Source organism: Mirounga angustirostris, unplaced genomic scaffold (genome assembly GCF_029215605.1).
Source record: "Mirounga angustirostris isolate CCGP_5_RB_7025 unplaced genomic scaffold, mMirAng1.0.hap1 SCAF_2, whole genome shotgun sequence".
NCBI lineage: Eukaryota > Metazoa > Chordata > Mammalia > Carnivora > Phocidae > Mirounga > Mirounga angustirostris.
Genome location: NW_026991710.1, coordinates 44194768 through 44211792, shown reverse-complemented (window position 1 = coordinate 44211792; position 17025 = coordinate 44194768). Strand labels below are relative to the sequence as shown.

The following is a 17025-nucleotide window of genomic DNA, read 5'->3' as shown; positions in this document are numbered from 1 at the left end:
TAATATTTTAAGAAAATCCTTTTGGGAAGCCTAAATAAATTTCAAAGCCCAAAATATTGACATTGAGAATGAATACTAGGGAAAATTAAGTGTCTATATTTAAATGTTAGATCTGAACACTTTGTGCTGATGGATCAGTAGCCTTAATTAGATAACAAACCATCACAGATGTAGGGGAGGCAAAATTTTCTCTCTACCTTCTTAGGATTTTTTAAATCTGGGGGCAGAAAATTAAACTGACATACAACAGATTACCTGGAGAAAAGCATACAAATTTATGTAAGGTTTATGTGATGTAGGAGCCCTCACCATGACATGAAGACCCAAAGAAGTAGCAAACTTCTGTAAAGTACTTTTCTATGAGGCTGGGCAGAGACACAAAATTGTGGAAAAGTCACTAAAATATAGAATGAGGCTAAAGGAAGGTAAAAATTATTTTAACAAGTTCTGTTTGTACAGAATTTCTTGGCTTTGCGTCCCTGTTGCAGATTGTTTCTTCGTTCCTGGTACAGGGAGGGCATCGTTCACATGGGAGTTTTTCATCTCCCATTTTCAGGAAGAAAAGAGGGATGTTAGAATGCTCTTCTTGCATTCTAACCCTCTGCCTGTTTTTTTAAGTGTCCCTAGCTCCAAATAATCTTTATACCAAAGTGGTATATTTTGGTATATTTAGTGGGATACATCCTGTCACCCATCACAGACCAGAGGGATTTTTCAGGAATTAAATTAGAAAATCCTCACGAAACTATCAGATCCATGCCTGGCAGGGCAACACTCACTACATGGTGGTCTTGACTTTTATTGTTGCTAATTATAATCAAAAATAATTATGTGCTGTTGACAGATACATACCCTTCAAATTAACTTTTTAAAAAATTGTGACTCTAAGTGCTGTGTTGCTTAGGAAAACAGTTGCTTGTTCAGTGCTAGGTTTATCATTTGAAGTTAAAGTGCCTATTCACAGGGCTATTCTGCGATGCTGCTGAAATTCTTGATGAGGCGGGAGCTGTGTGTAATTCTACTGGCTAGCAATCGAAGGGCATTTTGTCATACAAGCCTGTGTCAAGTGGAAAGCAGTTTTTCATTTTCATTATTTTAGGGGAATGTGATTTACAAGTACTTAGCAGTTCTTATAGCAGGCTCAGGTGTGTATTATAATTTCCTTTTTATTTAAAACATATTTCTTAGGTAAATCTCATGAGTCACAGAGCCATAGTTTCAGGGGGATGGTGATTTAACATTAGTGGCCCTAAGTTGTTTTTTTTTAAAATTTATTATTACTCAAAACAAGTGGCTATTTAGGCCATGTGTTCCTACTCTGCCTTATAAATCTTGATGTGCCAGGTACTGGAGCGATTGCTTAGTTGACCCCTTGGGAAGCCTGAAGTGAAAGCATTGATTAGGCTCTTTTGGGCTGAGAGCCCTATTCAGCTATTTCGCTGGCAGAAAGTCTTTCTTTTTTCATTAGGGAAACTGGTGGCAGCAGAATCTTGCCTGGAGATATTTATTATTATTAGTGTGGTCATAAGCACTGTCTACTGTCTCCTCACAAGTACTGTTGGTAAGCCATCTGGAAGCAGAGGAATGTGCTTCTATTAGTATTTATTTAGAATATTTTAAATGGATACCTCTGTCAATGCTTATCAGATAAAGCTCATGAGATTTTCTGTATATTTGCTAGGATAAATCATTCTGTGATATGCTTCTCAAATTCAGAGTGGAATGTACTGTAATCGGATTTGAAAGTGTCATGGGAAATTTCTTCAACGTTTTAGTATTGATGGATATCAATTTAATAGATGCATGCTGTGTACTTCTTTACTGAGCAAGTACTGTGGGAACTTGATGGACAGCCATGATTATGGCCATAGTAAGTGCCATGTAGTCAAACATCCTATGAAAAAAAAGCATCACCAATACAGCAATATGCAGGATGTGGTTTCCTTTTTAAATATTATATTTGATTTATTATTTATGGACTAAAAAAGAGAGGTGAGCTCCATTAACCCAGTGACCTTTATTTTTCCCCAAGAAGGATAATTGCATTCTAATGGAAATATAGGAACAGTAGGTATTATAAACACAACTCTCTGAAAGAGCGGGGCTGCTTGCTTCAGCCTCTTGAAAGCATCCAGCGGGGCTCAGCATAAATTTATAAGCAACCCAAATTCTTTACCAAAGTAGAAAAATACCACCAAATGTGTTAGCATTGGGAAAATCTGATATCACCAAATGTGTTAGCATTGGTGTTAATCTTATATTTTCTTTAAGGCTATTATGTTCTTTTTAAAAAAAATTTTATTATGTTATATTAATCATCATGTATTACATCATTAGTTTTTGATGTAGTGTTCCATGATTCATTGTTTGCGTATAACACCCAGTGCTCCATTCAGTATGTGTCCTCTTTAATACCCATCACCAGGCTAACCCATCCCCCCAGCCCCCTCCCCTCTAGAACCCTCAGTTTGTTTCTCAGAGTCCATAGTCTCTCATGGTTCATCTCCCCCTCCAATTTCCCCCCCCCTTCATTCTTTCCCTCCTGCTATCTTCTTCTTTTTTTTTTTTTTAGCATATAATGTATTATTTGTTTCAGAGGTACAGGTCTGTGATTTAACAGTCTTACACAATTCACAGCACTCACCATAGCACATACCCTCCCCAATGTCTATCACCCAGCCACCCCATCCCTCCCACCCGCCACCACTCCAGCAACCCTCAGTTTGTTTCCTGAGATTAAGAATTCCTCATATCAGTGAGGTCATATGATACATGTCTTTCTCTGATTGACTTATTTCGCTCAGCATAATACCCTCCAGTTCCATCCACATCGTTGCAAATGGCAAGAGTTCATTCCTTTTGATGGCTGCATAATATTCCATTGTGTGTGTGTGTGTGTGTGTGTGTGTGTGTGTGTGTATACCACATCTTTATCCATTCATCTGTCGATGGACATCTTGGCTCTTTCCATAGTTTGGCTATTGTGGACATTGCTGCTATAAACATCGGGGTGCACGTACCCCTTCGAATCCCTACATTTGTATCTTTGGGGTAAATACCCAGTAATGCAATTGCTGGGTCATATGGCAGCTCTATTTTCAACTTTTTGAGGAACCTGGATACTGTTTTCCAGAGTGGCTGCACCAGCTTGCATTCCCACCACCAGTGTAGGAGGGTTCTCCTTTCTCCACATCCCCGCCAACATCTGTCATTTCCTGACTTGCATGGAACCAGAAAAGACCCCAAATAGCCAGAAGAATATTGAAAAAGAAAAGCAAAGCTGGTGGCATCACAATTCCGGACTTCAAGCTCTATTACAAAGCTGTCATCATCAAGACAGTATGGTACTGGCACAAAAACAGACACATAGATCAATGGAACAGAATAGAGAGCCCAGAAATGGACCCTCAACTCTATGATCAAGTAATCTTCGACAAAGCAGGAAAGAATGTCCAATGGAAAAAGACAGTCTCTTCAACAAATGGTGTTGGGAAAATTGGATAGCCACATGCAGAAGAATGAAACTGGGCCATTTCCTTACACCACACACAAAAATAGACTCCAAATGGTTGAAAGACCTAAATGTGAGACAGGAGTCCATCAATATCCTAAAGGAGAACACAGGCAGCAACCTCTTTGACCTCAGCCGCAGCAACTTCTTCCTAGAAACATTGCCAAAGGCAAGGGAAGCAAGGGCAAAAATGAACTATTGGGACTTCAGCAAGATAAAAAGCTTTTGCACAGCAAAAGAAACAGTCAACAAAACCAAAAGACAACCGACAGAATGAGAGAAGATATTTGCAAATGACATAACAGATAAAGGGCTAGTATCCAAGATCTATAAAGAACTTATCAAACTCAACAACTAAAGAACAAATGATCCAATCAAGAAATGGGCAGAAGGCATGAACAGACATTTTTCCAAAGAAGACATCCAAATGGCCAACAGACACATGAAAAAGTGCTCAACATCACTCGGCATCAGGGAAATCCAAATCAAAACCTCAATGAGATACCACGTCACACCAGTCAGAATGGATAATATTAACAACTATTAATTTCTTTTTAAAGTAATAATTATCAGTTTCACTCAAGACTGAAATTAGAGCCTTACAGTAAGTGTCACTTGGGGTTTCTCAAAGATTGCAGTGATGTGTTCATATGTATGAGGGTTATGTGCATCTTGATGAAAATCGTAAATCGAGGGCTCCCACTCTGGTCACTTCCCACAGACCTTCTGTGTTTTCTGATTGGATCACATCTTCTGCTAGTTCATGCACCACTGGTATTCTGTGACTGTTCTTCAGCTGTCAGAGGCAAATGAGAAATATACAGATGGTGTACATTTTTCTCACAAAGCTGAATTTATTCAAATTTTTATAACAAGGTCCTCTCTGTTTTACGTGGTGCTCTTTCTTTCTTTCCTTTTTTTTTGGTGCTGAAGTGTCAATATTTCATGAAATGATATTCACTATCCTTGGTACTTGTTGTTTTAATGTTCTTACTGGGCATGCACAAACAAAAAAGGTGTCAGCGTACATCTTATTTCTCCACCCTTAAAATTAAGAAAAAAATTTTTTAACTGACCTGGGACATCCCCAAATCTGGAAACTAACTTCTTTGTCAAACTATTTTGTCATTTTGAAGGCTCCAATCTCAGTGTTAGGAAATGCTTCCTCTAAACTGCTGGTTTGCTACTATTTGTTATGTTGTCTCTCAAAACAACATTGCTTAGTCCTTAAGAGCCTGGGTGATGAACCCAGGCAACCAGCATTCTGGTTTCAGTACTGCCATTTATTTGACCTTCAGAACCTCAGTTTCCCATCTGTGTAAATGGCAACAACAAAGCATCAATTTATGGAAGTGCTGGAACCATTAAGTGAGTTAACATCTACCGAATGCTTAGCACAGTGGCTGGCATAGAAGACATATATTGGCATATATGAATTTTGCAATTGATCATATTTTTCTTCTTTGTTTTGGTAACAGAATATTTTTAAGGTTTGTCCCTATCTGGCCCAAGACATGATCAGCTGAAATCATATGGCCATTGTCTCTCTTCCCTTTGACTTCCTCAGCTCTTTCTTCTTCTCCATTGATTATATGCATTAAAAAAAAAATCCCACGAAATAATCATACAACCTTCCTCAGAGTATAAATATGAGGATATACAAACTCAGAATTTCTGGGGTTGGGGCTCAGAAATCTACTTTCTAACAAGCACCCCAGGCAATACTGAAGCACACTCAAACTTGAAGATCACTAGCTAAATAGAATGTGTAATATTTTATATTGTGAGAAATTTTTGTATAAAATATAAATCAATAATGCCAAAAGTATAAATAAGTAAATAAATAAATATCTCACTAGTATTTGGGATGAGGGTAAGATATAAATTAATTGATTAAATCTAGAAGTCCCATTTCATGCACCAAGCCTTCACATGCCTCTTCAGGCGAAGGGACTTCACAGTCTTCTGACCTCAGAGCTGCTTTGATTTCATAACTTGCTTGGCCACTTATAGAATTCTAGAATATTATAGCTGGGAGTCTAGAGGAGGTAGTAGGGCACTCCAGGGAGCTGGCTGCCAAAGAGGCCATCCATAGGGTTCCTGAGTGGTTCAGTTGGTTAAGTGTCTGCCTTCGGCTCAGGTCATGGTCTCAGGGTCCTGGGATCGAGCCCCACATTGGGCTCTCTGCTCAGCGGGGAGCCTACTTCTCCCTCTGCCTGCCGCTCCCCCTGCTTGTGCTCTCTCTCTCTCTCTCTGTCAAATAAATAAAATCTTAAAAAACAACAACAACAACAAATGAAATACAAAGAGGTTATCAATAGAGCCAAGACCAAGCAAGATAGGATTAGAGGAACCAACACTGTTGTCACTCACAATATCAAACTCTACCATTTACTGAACACCTTAAAAAAAAACAACAAACAGATTTGTACTATTTTCCTTGCAGTATCTAATTTAATTTTCACAATAACTCCTTTAGCTACTATTTTATTCCCCCTTCACAGATTGAAGAAAGAAAGCTAAAATGTGTGAAGTAAGATGTGCCAAGGACCAAGACGAGTAACAGAACTGGCTCTCACACCCAGAGGACCTGACCCTAGAACTTCCCCTGCTAAACGCCATGGTTTCTGCTATTAATCCCAGGGAGCCATGCAAGGAAAGGCAGAGGCCTCCCATCAAGTTCCCAAACATTGTCCTGGCAAGCTTGGAGAGATAGTTGTGAAACTCCCTGACTTCCAGGATAATCAAAAAGGGCACTTTATTCATTTGTGCCAAGATTGAGGAGTGGCCCATTCTATAATATGCCATGGGAACATGTATACAAACCCAGCCTTGCGGCCTGACTCACCGTCTCAATCCCAGACTTGTGCACCTGGTGCTTACCACCTGGTTGACTTCTACTGTGGGTAGAAGTGTTGACTTGCTATTGTACATACCTCAGATTTGCCATACTAAAAAGTGGTGTTGGGTAGGGGGAAGTAAGAATGTGGCACTCTTACGCCACCTGACACTTGGCTGCCAAGCTCCTCTCCTGAGCTGTAAGGGAACCCCGAGCAGTGGAAGTTCATCTCAGGACAGTAGGCAGCCTCAGAAGTCAACAACTGCTGTGTGTTATTCCCTGCGGGTGCGTCTGGCACGATGTTGGGTGCTCTGGTCTAGCCAGGCGGTGGAGGGGGCCCAGCAGCGTTGGCCGTTTAGAGAAAACAAAAACCGTGCCAGAGACAGCGTAGCCACCGGAAGCCTGAAGTCCTTGCTTTGCATTTTGAGCACACGCATGACAGGTTGGCCCTCAAATTGAGCCGTAGTACCTGGGGTGGTTGCCTAAGAAAGTTTCAGTGGGCATTATAATTTCAGTTTTCTTTCACTGGTTTGGTTTTGTTTGTTGTTTGTGCGGGAACTTGGTGCATCAAAACCATTTCAGGTTTTGTTGGGTGGGAGTCCTAGAAAAAAGGGTTCTAATCACTGAGAAATAGATGTTCTGAGAACAGTGATTAAGACTCTCTAGCAGCGCACTGCTGATGGTTCATCCAAGGGCCAGATTTTGCAAAATCTTGTTCCCAACAAGTTTAGCAAATTGAGCGATTTTGGGCTGTATTTTACACAGTTATTTACAGCTCACTTACAGTTTCCAGTTTTGCCTTTATTTCTAACTTGCTCAGCAGGAACAACTCATTTGATATGAGCAACTTATTCAAGAAGTTTGAAGGCCCTGTAGTGTACAGTAAATACAGTTTTGCCGTCAGAGAGAATGAAAGTTCTAATTCTGGCTCTGCCACTCACTTCCTGTGAACTTGGGATAAGTGACTTAGCCTCTTGAAGCCTCCGTGGGCTAATTTTTAAGTTGAGGATGATAATGCTTGTCATATGGGTGCAAAATTAGTTCAAGAAAGCAATTACAGTGTTATTGAGCCCTTACCATGTGCCAGGCACTGTTCTAGGTTTTATGGCTACAGTGGTGAACTTGAGCTTGCCTTCAAGGAGCTTGTGTTCAAAAGGGAGAGAGCCAAGCTAACCACTGATCACAGCAAAATAAGATGCTGGCTGAGACACTGAGGAGCTTGAGGGGCCTCAGGTGCTTCAGGGGGAAAATAACTAACTCACTTTAGGTCCACGGTTCCCGGCATTGACTCTTCATTAGGAGTCAATGGACCCCCTGGAGAGTTTTTTTGTTTTTTAAAAACGACCAATACCCTGGTCACACCACAGACTACTTAAATCAGAATTGCTAGGGGTGTAACTTGGGAACCAATAATTTTTAAGTCCCCCAGGTGATTCTAATGTGGAGCCAGGTTTGAGAAGCACTGGGTCAGGCTGTGATCAGGGGGGTTATTAGAGGAAGCTGAGGTCTCGAGGCTGAAGCTGGCAGCATGATCCAGAGTTGGCCACGTGTAGAGAGGAGGGAACCGCATGGAGAACAAGAAAAGGGGTGTGTGTGTGTGTGTGTATGAAGAGCTGCAGGGGTAAAAGAATGTGATACATTCTGGGGAAATGCAAATAATTCTGTGTGGGTTGAACATGGAGCCCAAGAGGAGTAAAGGCAGGAGGGGTCAGCTGGGGCCAGAGTACAAGTGTCTCTGAAGTATCTTCTAACGAAGTGGCTGGTGTAAAGGGGTCAGTGCTGGCACGTAATAGGCCTTCAGTAAATGGTAACGATGGCTATTAGTAGCAGACGTTTAGAATCATTCACTTCTGGGGTGGCAAGGGTCGTTCTATGTTCACTCAAGGATCTTAATGGAAGATTAATTCTCAGAACATTTCAATATACCGGCCACGTGAGTGGGAAGAAGTTGCCGTGTCTGGGTTGTTGGTTTTGCTCCGCTCAAATTGTGCCTTCAGAGTCTAGTGAGTAACTCATTTCTCCCTGAATTTTTGTGTGTGTATGTGTGGTGACATATACATAACATAAAATTTATCATTTTAACCATTTTTAAGTGTACAGTTCAGTGGCAATAAGTACATTCACGCTGTTGTGTAACCATCGCCACTCTGCTTCTCTAGAGCTTTTCCATCATCTCCAAATGAAACTCAGTACCGCTAAACACTAACTCCCCATTCCCACCCCTCCTTCCCACAGCCCTGGCACTCTCTGTTCTACTTTCTTTCTCTATGAATTTGATTATTCCAGGTTCCTCCTGTAAGTGGAATCATACAATATTTGTCCAATATTTGTGTCTGGCTTATTGCACTCACACAATGTCCTCACTAGATTTTAAAAGTCTTAGCCTCCTTTTCCTAAGGCCTGGGGTCTTTGGCTTGGGCCTTAAACTCTGACATTTTATTTTATTTTATCTTTTTAAGATTTTATTTATTTATTTGACAGAGAGAGACAGCGGGAGAGGGAACACAAGCAGAGGGAGTGGGAGAGGGAGAGTGAGAAGCAGGCTTTCTGCGGACCAGGGAGCCCAGTGTGGGGCTCGATCCCAGGACTCTGGGATCATGACCTGAGCCAAAGGCAGACGCTTAACGATTGAGCCACCCAGGCGCCCCTAAACTCTGACATTTTAAAAGCTAGAAATAGCTTTGATGTTAGGGAGTTCATAACCTTTCAACACAGCATAATAGAAGATGACAAGGCCGCATGCCGCAGTGTGTGCGGAAGACCTGCCCAACCTCCGTGACGAAGGCATGTACGTCCTGGCTTATCTGCTGTGGTTTATCACACTCTGTTCCCTCAGATAACAAGCACAACATAAAGGTAGTTGTTTATCCATTTTTCATGGGTTGTTATTCTCTCTGTTCATTCAGGGACATTCAGGGGTCTCTTTTCTTCCAGCTAGATAGTAAATATAAACAGGAAATAATTTTTAAATAATCTCTGTTTATCTTTATATTAAAGCATGTTAGTTTGCAACCTTCTTGGGAGCTTCTCGGGTGTAATCCAAAGCTAGCCCCCATACACAGAGGGCAGAAAGACTGAAGAAAGAGGCAGTCTACTCCAAATTGGTAGGTGGCAGGTGTAATAAGCAAGAGAACTTAGATACGAGACCTGTCTTGGGTGGTCTCAAGATGAGTAGATCTCCATACCTGCCTGCCAAATCTTAAAAGTTTACATAAAGGCCTTAACTGGGTTCAGTCACAAATAATCACTGTCTCAAGGCTATGTCTTTGGGGCCAGCTTCTGGGAGCAGGAAAGGCAAGCAGGATGCACATTCCAAGGACAGGGGACCGGTGAGGAGTCTCTGTACTGCTGCGGTCCAGCTCATAGGTCACGTCTTCTCGGTGACCTCCCCCAACAAAGCAGGAACAACTCGAATCTTCACAGCTTCGTATTATAATGAACAGACCAATCACATGACTGACGTATATTCATAGTTCTCTCTGCGTCCAAAAATTTTTATGAATAGCTGCTCCGAAGGATGGAAAGCACTTGGCTTAATAGTCATATGAAAAGTCATCACATCTCACTCAGCAGCTTAATCTGGAAAGAACCTAAATTCTTCCCCCACTCCCTTACCTCCCTAAGGAGATATTTATTTTCTTAAATTTTTATTTATTCAAAAAAATATCTCTTGAGTTCCTAATACATGTCAGGAAGTGCATTAGGGCCCACAACAAACAAAATAGATATGGTGTCTACTCTTATACAATCTAATGGGTTTAATTGGTTATTGATTTATATAGTTGATTTCTGATTCACATAGTCACTGGTGCTAAATTCCCAGGATATTAAGTAGATCATGTATTCTTTTTTTTTTACATGTGGGTGTAGAGCCACTTAAGGGGGGGCTAACCAACTGGCTGTCAAGCTGCCCCACAAGGTGGTAAAATGCCTGTTGTCCAGGTCCGAGGTTTGATTTGCAGTTCTAGAAGTTTCCATGCCAGTGCCTCATGATACACTTCCTGAGACAAGAGAAGAGGACAGACCAATGTTAACTTTCAAGAGAATGGTGTATATCTGAATGTTGATTTATTAATTTTGATGGGGAATATCCCTTTTCAGCCACTAAAATATTCATTTTTATCATTTAATGAATCCTTCCTGTATCGGGGTGACTAAAAGGCTGAATTCACGGTCAGAGGGATGCTAAGTGAAGACAAAATTGAAGTAATGTTATGTAAATAGTCTTGAGGGATCTTTTATCCAGGCCTAGGGGATGCCTGGTATAAATCCAGGTCCTGTGGCTGAGAGCACCTCTAGAGCGAACCAGTGTGTCACACGGGTGCTGGGTTCTGAGGGACACGTTCTTTCATCATGTATGCCAGTATCATCAAGATTGACTTTGCTCATCTCTGATCTCATCCGTAATGGATTATGATGACTGGCCAAACTCTTAGCGTTCTTGGACTTTTCTTGTACCCCCGTCTAATCAAATTGTTCTCTTTGCCTCCATCTATCACTGCATTCCAAAAGGTGCTCTATTTCAAAAAAAGAAACATTATCTTTAAATAATCCATGGGTTTTTCTTCAGTTAGGCCTTTCCATTCTTTCATGTGTTTAATCCATGTCTATCTACTATGTTTGCCAGTTGACTAAATTTTAGGGAAGTCCTTTGAACTGAATGCAGACCCAAGCTTTCCAAGAATGAAAATCTGGTTATTAATCATGACCTAGACTCCAACGGCTTAGTTTGGAATAATATCCATAATACCCACTTTTCACTCCTCAATTTCTCAGGGATCTCACTGTGCTCTGTGACTGGGTCTGTTTCCCTGGTTCTGGAGTCTAGTCTCCCATCTTTCCCCATGGGTCCATTCTAGAAGCATCTTGACTCGGCCTTTTTCAGTTGTAACCATCTTGGATTTATGTGCTCTTTTTATGAGAATCTTTGAAATGTGAGAAGGTAAGCAGCTATCTGCTTTACCTGTACTAAGTCTTGGCCTTTGGTTATATGGCTAATCTTTATATTTTTTAAATAATGCCTATTTAAACTTCCTACCTTTATATTATATCCCTGATAATTTTATATTATTTTTCATAGCTGCACAGAATTGAACTTCTTTTGTTCAGGGACTTCTAACAGTGACTCCCTGCCCCTGGACCTCATCATCCATTTGCCCCCATCTGTTGGTAAATACAAGCTATAGAGCTGAACTGTTCACACTTCCCTGCCAGGAACCTAGTGTGTTGGTATTACCTCTGTCATCACTTTTGCTCTTGCTTACTTCAGGGAAATTAATGTGCTGGCTAGTGACATTTTCACTTCCCATTTTAGGACTTTTGGGTGTGATGTGTTTTTAAAAAGCCTATCTAGTATGTTAATAATGGACAAGAGATGGCGTCATACAAGCACACAGGGCCTTGAAGACCAAGGTCTCAGGGGATTCAGAAGAGCAAATTACAGAGTACATTTTATGTCTTGGAAAGGGAATAGATACTATAATGAATTTTTAAGTTAGCAATTTGTTTAGTCTCCTGAGGCCCTGGCAGCTTGCGGAGGTTATGGGGGTAAAAGCACCTGCAGAGAGGAATTTCTCAGTCAGAACCAGCATTTAAAGTAGCGGTGTGTTAATGCTTAAAAAGAAGTCCTGCATACATTTTTTATAGCTTCTAGCTTTTGCAGCTGGATCTAATGAAGGATGCTCCGAGAAGTTGAGCCAGCTTGCCATTGTCCAGCCTCCACTTTCCATTACTTATGTTCTTTCCAATAGAGCCTACGGCACATTCTTAAAGACAGCTTTGCTAAAAGTACTAGGGCCTCAATAGAGGCATGTGGCAAATGCCATGGAGTGCCGGAGTCCAGCTCCAGCCGGGGTGGGTCTCTCGTAGGAAAGGACGGCGTCGGCAAATGAGGAGACACAGACACAGGATCAGGTTGCAAGCATCTCCTCCTGACAGCCTCGGAGGAACTTTATTTATATGTTAGGATATTTTTGTTTTTCCAAATCTTAGATCATTTTCTGGATTACAGCCATAGCCGCCTTTCATTTTTCCTTTGTAATGATTAACATGACCTTTATTGATTTCTGCTTATTGGCTTTCGCTAAAACTAAAAAACAGTACGCAAAGAGAAAGGTGCTAGACAGAGCATGACCATCTTGTTATTTTGTTCTATAGAAACTAATTCTTCATGGAATGAGTTTCATTATGATTGCTTAGATAGGCGTAACTAAGATGAGTAGTCACTTTATCATGAAACCCCAGAAATATTCCCACAATTATAAAGATTGCCATAAATAAAATGAAAAAGAATAGCAGGAGCCAGCCCAGAAATATTCCCACAATTATAAAGATTGCCATAAACAAAATGAAAGAGAATAGCAGGAGCCAGCTGTGGAGTCTCCTGTTTTCAGGATCGTCCCCCATACTTGGACTTTGTCAAACAGCATGAGTAGCTTGGCTCGCGCCAATGGAGTCTCTACTTTTTTTCTTTTTTCTTTTTTTTTTACCCTGCTATTCTTATTTAGGAATACTCAGCGATTTAACTTAAAATTAAATACATCTTCAAGGATTCTAATTTCATAGGGCTGTTCTTCAAGTAAGGAACCCTTACGTGATTAGTGTTTGATTAAATGTCCAGAGGACAGTTTCCATCGCAATGTCAAGTGGAGATGTGTCATAAAAAAGTAGATCAGAGCTCAAAGGTAAATTGAAGATTCCATGAGTTTTTATGATCTGGGCACAGAGTAATTTGAGTTTAAAAAGAGAAACCAAGTTTTTTGGCAGTCTTCAGCAATAGGCTAAAGAAGTTATGACCTAAATTCAAATGTAGTCCTGTAGGCCATAGTTTTCTACGGCACCAGGAGCATGGAAATAAGAAATTTATATACTGGAGCTCCCGCAGGACTTCAGTGCAAATGCAGCCCTATTAACATTGTTGCCCAAATCATGGGAAATCTTGGCCTCCATTTTATTCCCTCCCTGAAACGTTTCTCCTTAATTCAGGCATCCCCAAAGTGGTATCTGCTTGTGTTCAGAAATTTATGCACTCACGTTTTTCTCTTGCTTCCTCACCAAGCTCCTTCTGCTGCCCTGGGAATGTTGCTGGGCACAGGGCTGATTCTACACGTGGTCTCTCAGTCTGTTGTGGGATGCGGAGGGCTTCCTCTCCATGCCCTTCGGGTTCATGGTTAGACCTTCTCTTCATCACAGTTTGAAACCAGAGCCATAGACTATGAAGGGAGCAGACTCTATCCCATTCCATTCATCTCCTTGTCTTCCTCTTCTGGGCGCCCCTCCTAACCTGGAAAAGAAGGGCTTTTTCTTCTGTCAGAGAATGATCTTTTTGATGACTGACTTGGTGCTGATGATTTTCACAAAGATCTCTAGGTCACCAGTTCTGGAAACTAGATTACCGACAATCTAGTTTGGATACACCCTGCTGCAAATGCAGTTTTACTTAAAAAACAGGAAATGTAAGAGCTACGGAAGAACACCAGTCGGTGCAATAGTGAATGTTCAGACAAGCTTCACTGACAAACAGGAACATGTTCTGAGGAACACGAGTACCTTTTGATTGACCTTTGAGATTTTCTGCTGGCCATGATAGATAGACCCTTATTTATTTATTCCCTGTTCCTCTGTGCTACAGCTGAAAATGTAAAAAAGATGAAGATGGAAGAAACTTAAAAACAAAACATTCAGTATTTCTACTCTAAAGAAGTAATCCCTAAAAAAAATTATCTATCAGAAGTAACTCTTTTTCCTGTGTGCATTCTTTCTGTCTCTCTCTGAACACACACATGCAGTCATTCTGTATGTTGTGTAATAGATCTTCCTTTTTGTCACTTTACTGGCATATATAGATATACCTCATTTTTTATAGCTATATTGTATGATACATTATGTAGTGGTATTATAATCTCATCGACTAGCCACTCATTTGTGGACACTTGAATTATGAAATATTATATTTAGAAACAAAACAATATGTCATAAGATTAGCTGTCATAAATAACACCTGAATGCCCACCAATGTCACAGTGCATTTTTTGGCAGAATCAAGTCTGAATACTTTCTGTTCTGATGATACTCATCAATGTTCACAGCAGGAAAGAACCCTGAAGAAGGATCTTGTTTATGCTTATCCCATCTAAGTAAATCATTTATGTGTTTTAAGTCTGGATTCACTGTCATTAGTGTTAAGTGTAGTCAAGAGCATAAGTTCATTTCAAAGCTTGCTTGGGATTTTGCAAGTTTACAATTCATAGCAAGAGAGAGGCTGATTCAATACTTTCCAATAACTACTATTTTAGGGGCACCTGCGTGACTCAGTCGTTAAGTGTCTGTCTTCGGCTCAGGTCATGATCCCAGGGTCCTGGGATCGAGCCCCGCATCAGGCTCCCTGCTCCGCGGGAAGCCTGCTTCTCCCTCTCCCACTCCCCCTGCTTGTGTTCCCTCTCTTGCTATCTCTCTCTGTCAAATAAATAAATAAAAAATAAAAAAATAATTTTTTTTAAAAAACTACTATTTTAAATCACTGTCCTATTTAAGCAGTAAATGATTATTCTTTGTTACACAATAGAAGCAGAACTATGATGAATTAATTTTCTAATTGTTTTTTCCCACTCTGTTGTGCCTGTTCTGCTAGCCCCTCCCTAACTCTGGACAAATGAAAAAGGTCTCACACTCTGGCTTCCAACATGGGCCACCACCACCGTGGTCAGCAGGAGAGGCATGTGGCCCTGTAACTGTATGCTGTTTGGTCTGATGTGGTCTCCAGGCCTCCCTGTGGGCTTATCAGGACTAATCCCGTCATGCCTCACATACCCTCAGAAGGCCACATCCCCCAGGCTTCCACATTGCCTGTACCCTCTGCTACTGTTCTCTACCTCCACTCATCTGACCCCATTTCCTGCTCTTCCCCAACCTCCCACACTCTTTCTGAGGCCATTTGGAATGTAGGGCTATCACAGCAAACCCTCCAGATCCCCAGCTGCTTCGAATGTCCTTATCACTTGCTTGACTGGACTGAACCCTGGGTGCTTGCTATGGACATCACCTCCCCTGCAGTAGTCTCCAGTGGAAGCAGCTTACTATCGCTGTTCTATCATCATCATCATCCTTATTCATAGTGCAAGTATTACAGGCCCTGGAGATTGGGGTGAGTGTCCTTCTAGCACCCCGCTCATTTCTCTTCCTTCTTCCTTCAAACACCCAGCTCCTTTGGATTTTATGCCTTCAGACTTTACCACCCCTCTCTGTTGCTGTATCTATGGTCTGTAGACCCTCCTCAATCATGGCTGGCCAGCCTGCCTTGCTGTCTTCCTGTCACAAGTCCCTGGCATCTTTTCTGGAGGTTTGGCCTCTAGCACCTTGGCTTCTTTGATCCTGGATTATTCTTTCTACCTCAGCCACCACTCCTGCTGTCTTAACTTTGACATTCCTGGTGCCTGTAACTGGACTATGTCCACATCTTGACTTCCAAGTTTCTGTCTCTTGACCAGCATCTCCTATGGTTCCAGCCTGCCTGTGCTAGTCCCCATCCAGCAGTCCTTCAGATGCATTTGACCCTTTAATTCATTGAATTTTCTCTCATACTTTTTTATTTTACTACTATTCTTCCTGATTTTATTGTTGGTTCCCTCCATTTCCAGCTTAGGTCCTTCATTCTCACTATAATCACACCCCTGCAAATATCCTCTCCCTCTCCTGTCTCCCTCCCTCAAGCCTGAACCCGAACAGCTAAATCATATGGAGAAAAAGCACTCAAGCGTGTTAGCCAGCCTCTCTTTAAATTCTTGGCTACTGCGCTGTAATGTACTTTATTTCCTCAGTATATTAGCTCCTCCCTCCCTAATGTGACTATTTCACTTCCTTTCCTTTCTCCTAGATTCTTCTCCTCACTTACTACATTCATTTGATAATCTTGCCTTGTGTACAGCTTAATAAAGATACAAAAGAAGGCAGGAACCCCCTCCTCATCATCGCCAGGCCAGCAGACAGCTTCTCTCTATCTGTAACCAGAGTGTCCCTTTCACTCCTGTCTCTGCGGGTGAAGCATCCCTGAGCATATTGAACACCAACCTCTCCTCTGGTACTGGGCTCCCCATCCCCTTGCACTTCTTGGGGGCCAGGGCTCCCGCAGTAGTTTGCCTTCTTGGCTAAGTACATGGGCCCTGAGTCAGACTGCCTGAGTGTGAATCTTGGCTCTGCCACCTCCCAGGTGTACCTCAGTTGCCCCGTCTGTAACATGCGGTGTTAATGTTATTGACTTCACAGTGTCATGCAGGTTAAAAGGGAGAATTCGGTGACCCACTTAGGACAAGGCAAGGCTCCCAGCGAGGGCTCTGTCTTGCGCCCGCTGCCCCTGGCCAGCCCCTCCCTCTCCTGGATCCTTCCCTTCAGCAAGCAGACATGTTCTAGTAATTTCGGGTCTTCAACAGACAGATAAACAGAACCTTCTCTTCTCTTCACATTTCCCCAGCCTCAACCACTACCTCGCTGTTTCTCTGCTCCTGCAAACTACAAAGTTTCTCAATTCCATCCACTTCTCTTTTCCTTCAGTTGTCTTACTTTAGTCCAAGCCTCTCTTACCTGGATGGCTGCAATGGTTTTATGAGCCATTCATTGTAAATCAGATAATGCCACTGCACTCCTTAGAAGCCTGTCCCAGGAGTAAAATGGATGCTTTTTC

At 41.6% G+C, this 17025-nt stretch overlaps 1 protein-coding gene and 1 long non-coding RNA gene across 5 annotated transcripts in view; one reads left to right on the top strand and one right to left on the bottom strand.

Moving 5' to 3' along the window:
• NMU (neuromedin U) overlaps positions 1 to 17025 on the top strand; it is a 198925-nt gene that overhangs the window by 30460 nt on the left and 151440 nt on the right. The window lies entirely within an intron of this gene.
• LOC135362946 (uncharacterized) lies at positions 10156 to 13756 on the bottom strand. The gene is made up of 2 exons (XR_010408440.1): positions 13383 to 13756; positions 10156 to 10351 (listed from the first exon to the last, which is right to left on the bottom strand). It is a non-coding gene; the product is annotated as an uncharacterized LOC135362946 (long non-coding RNA).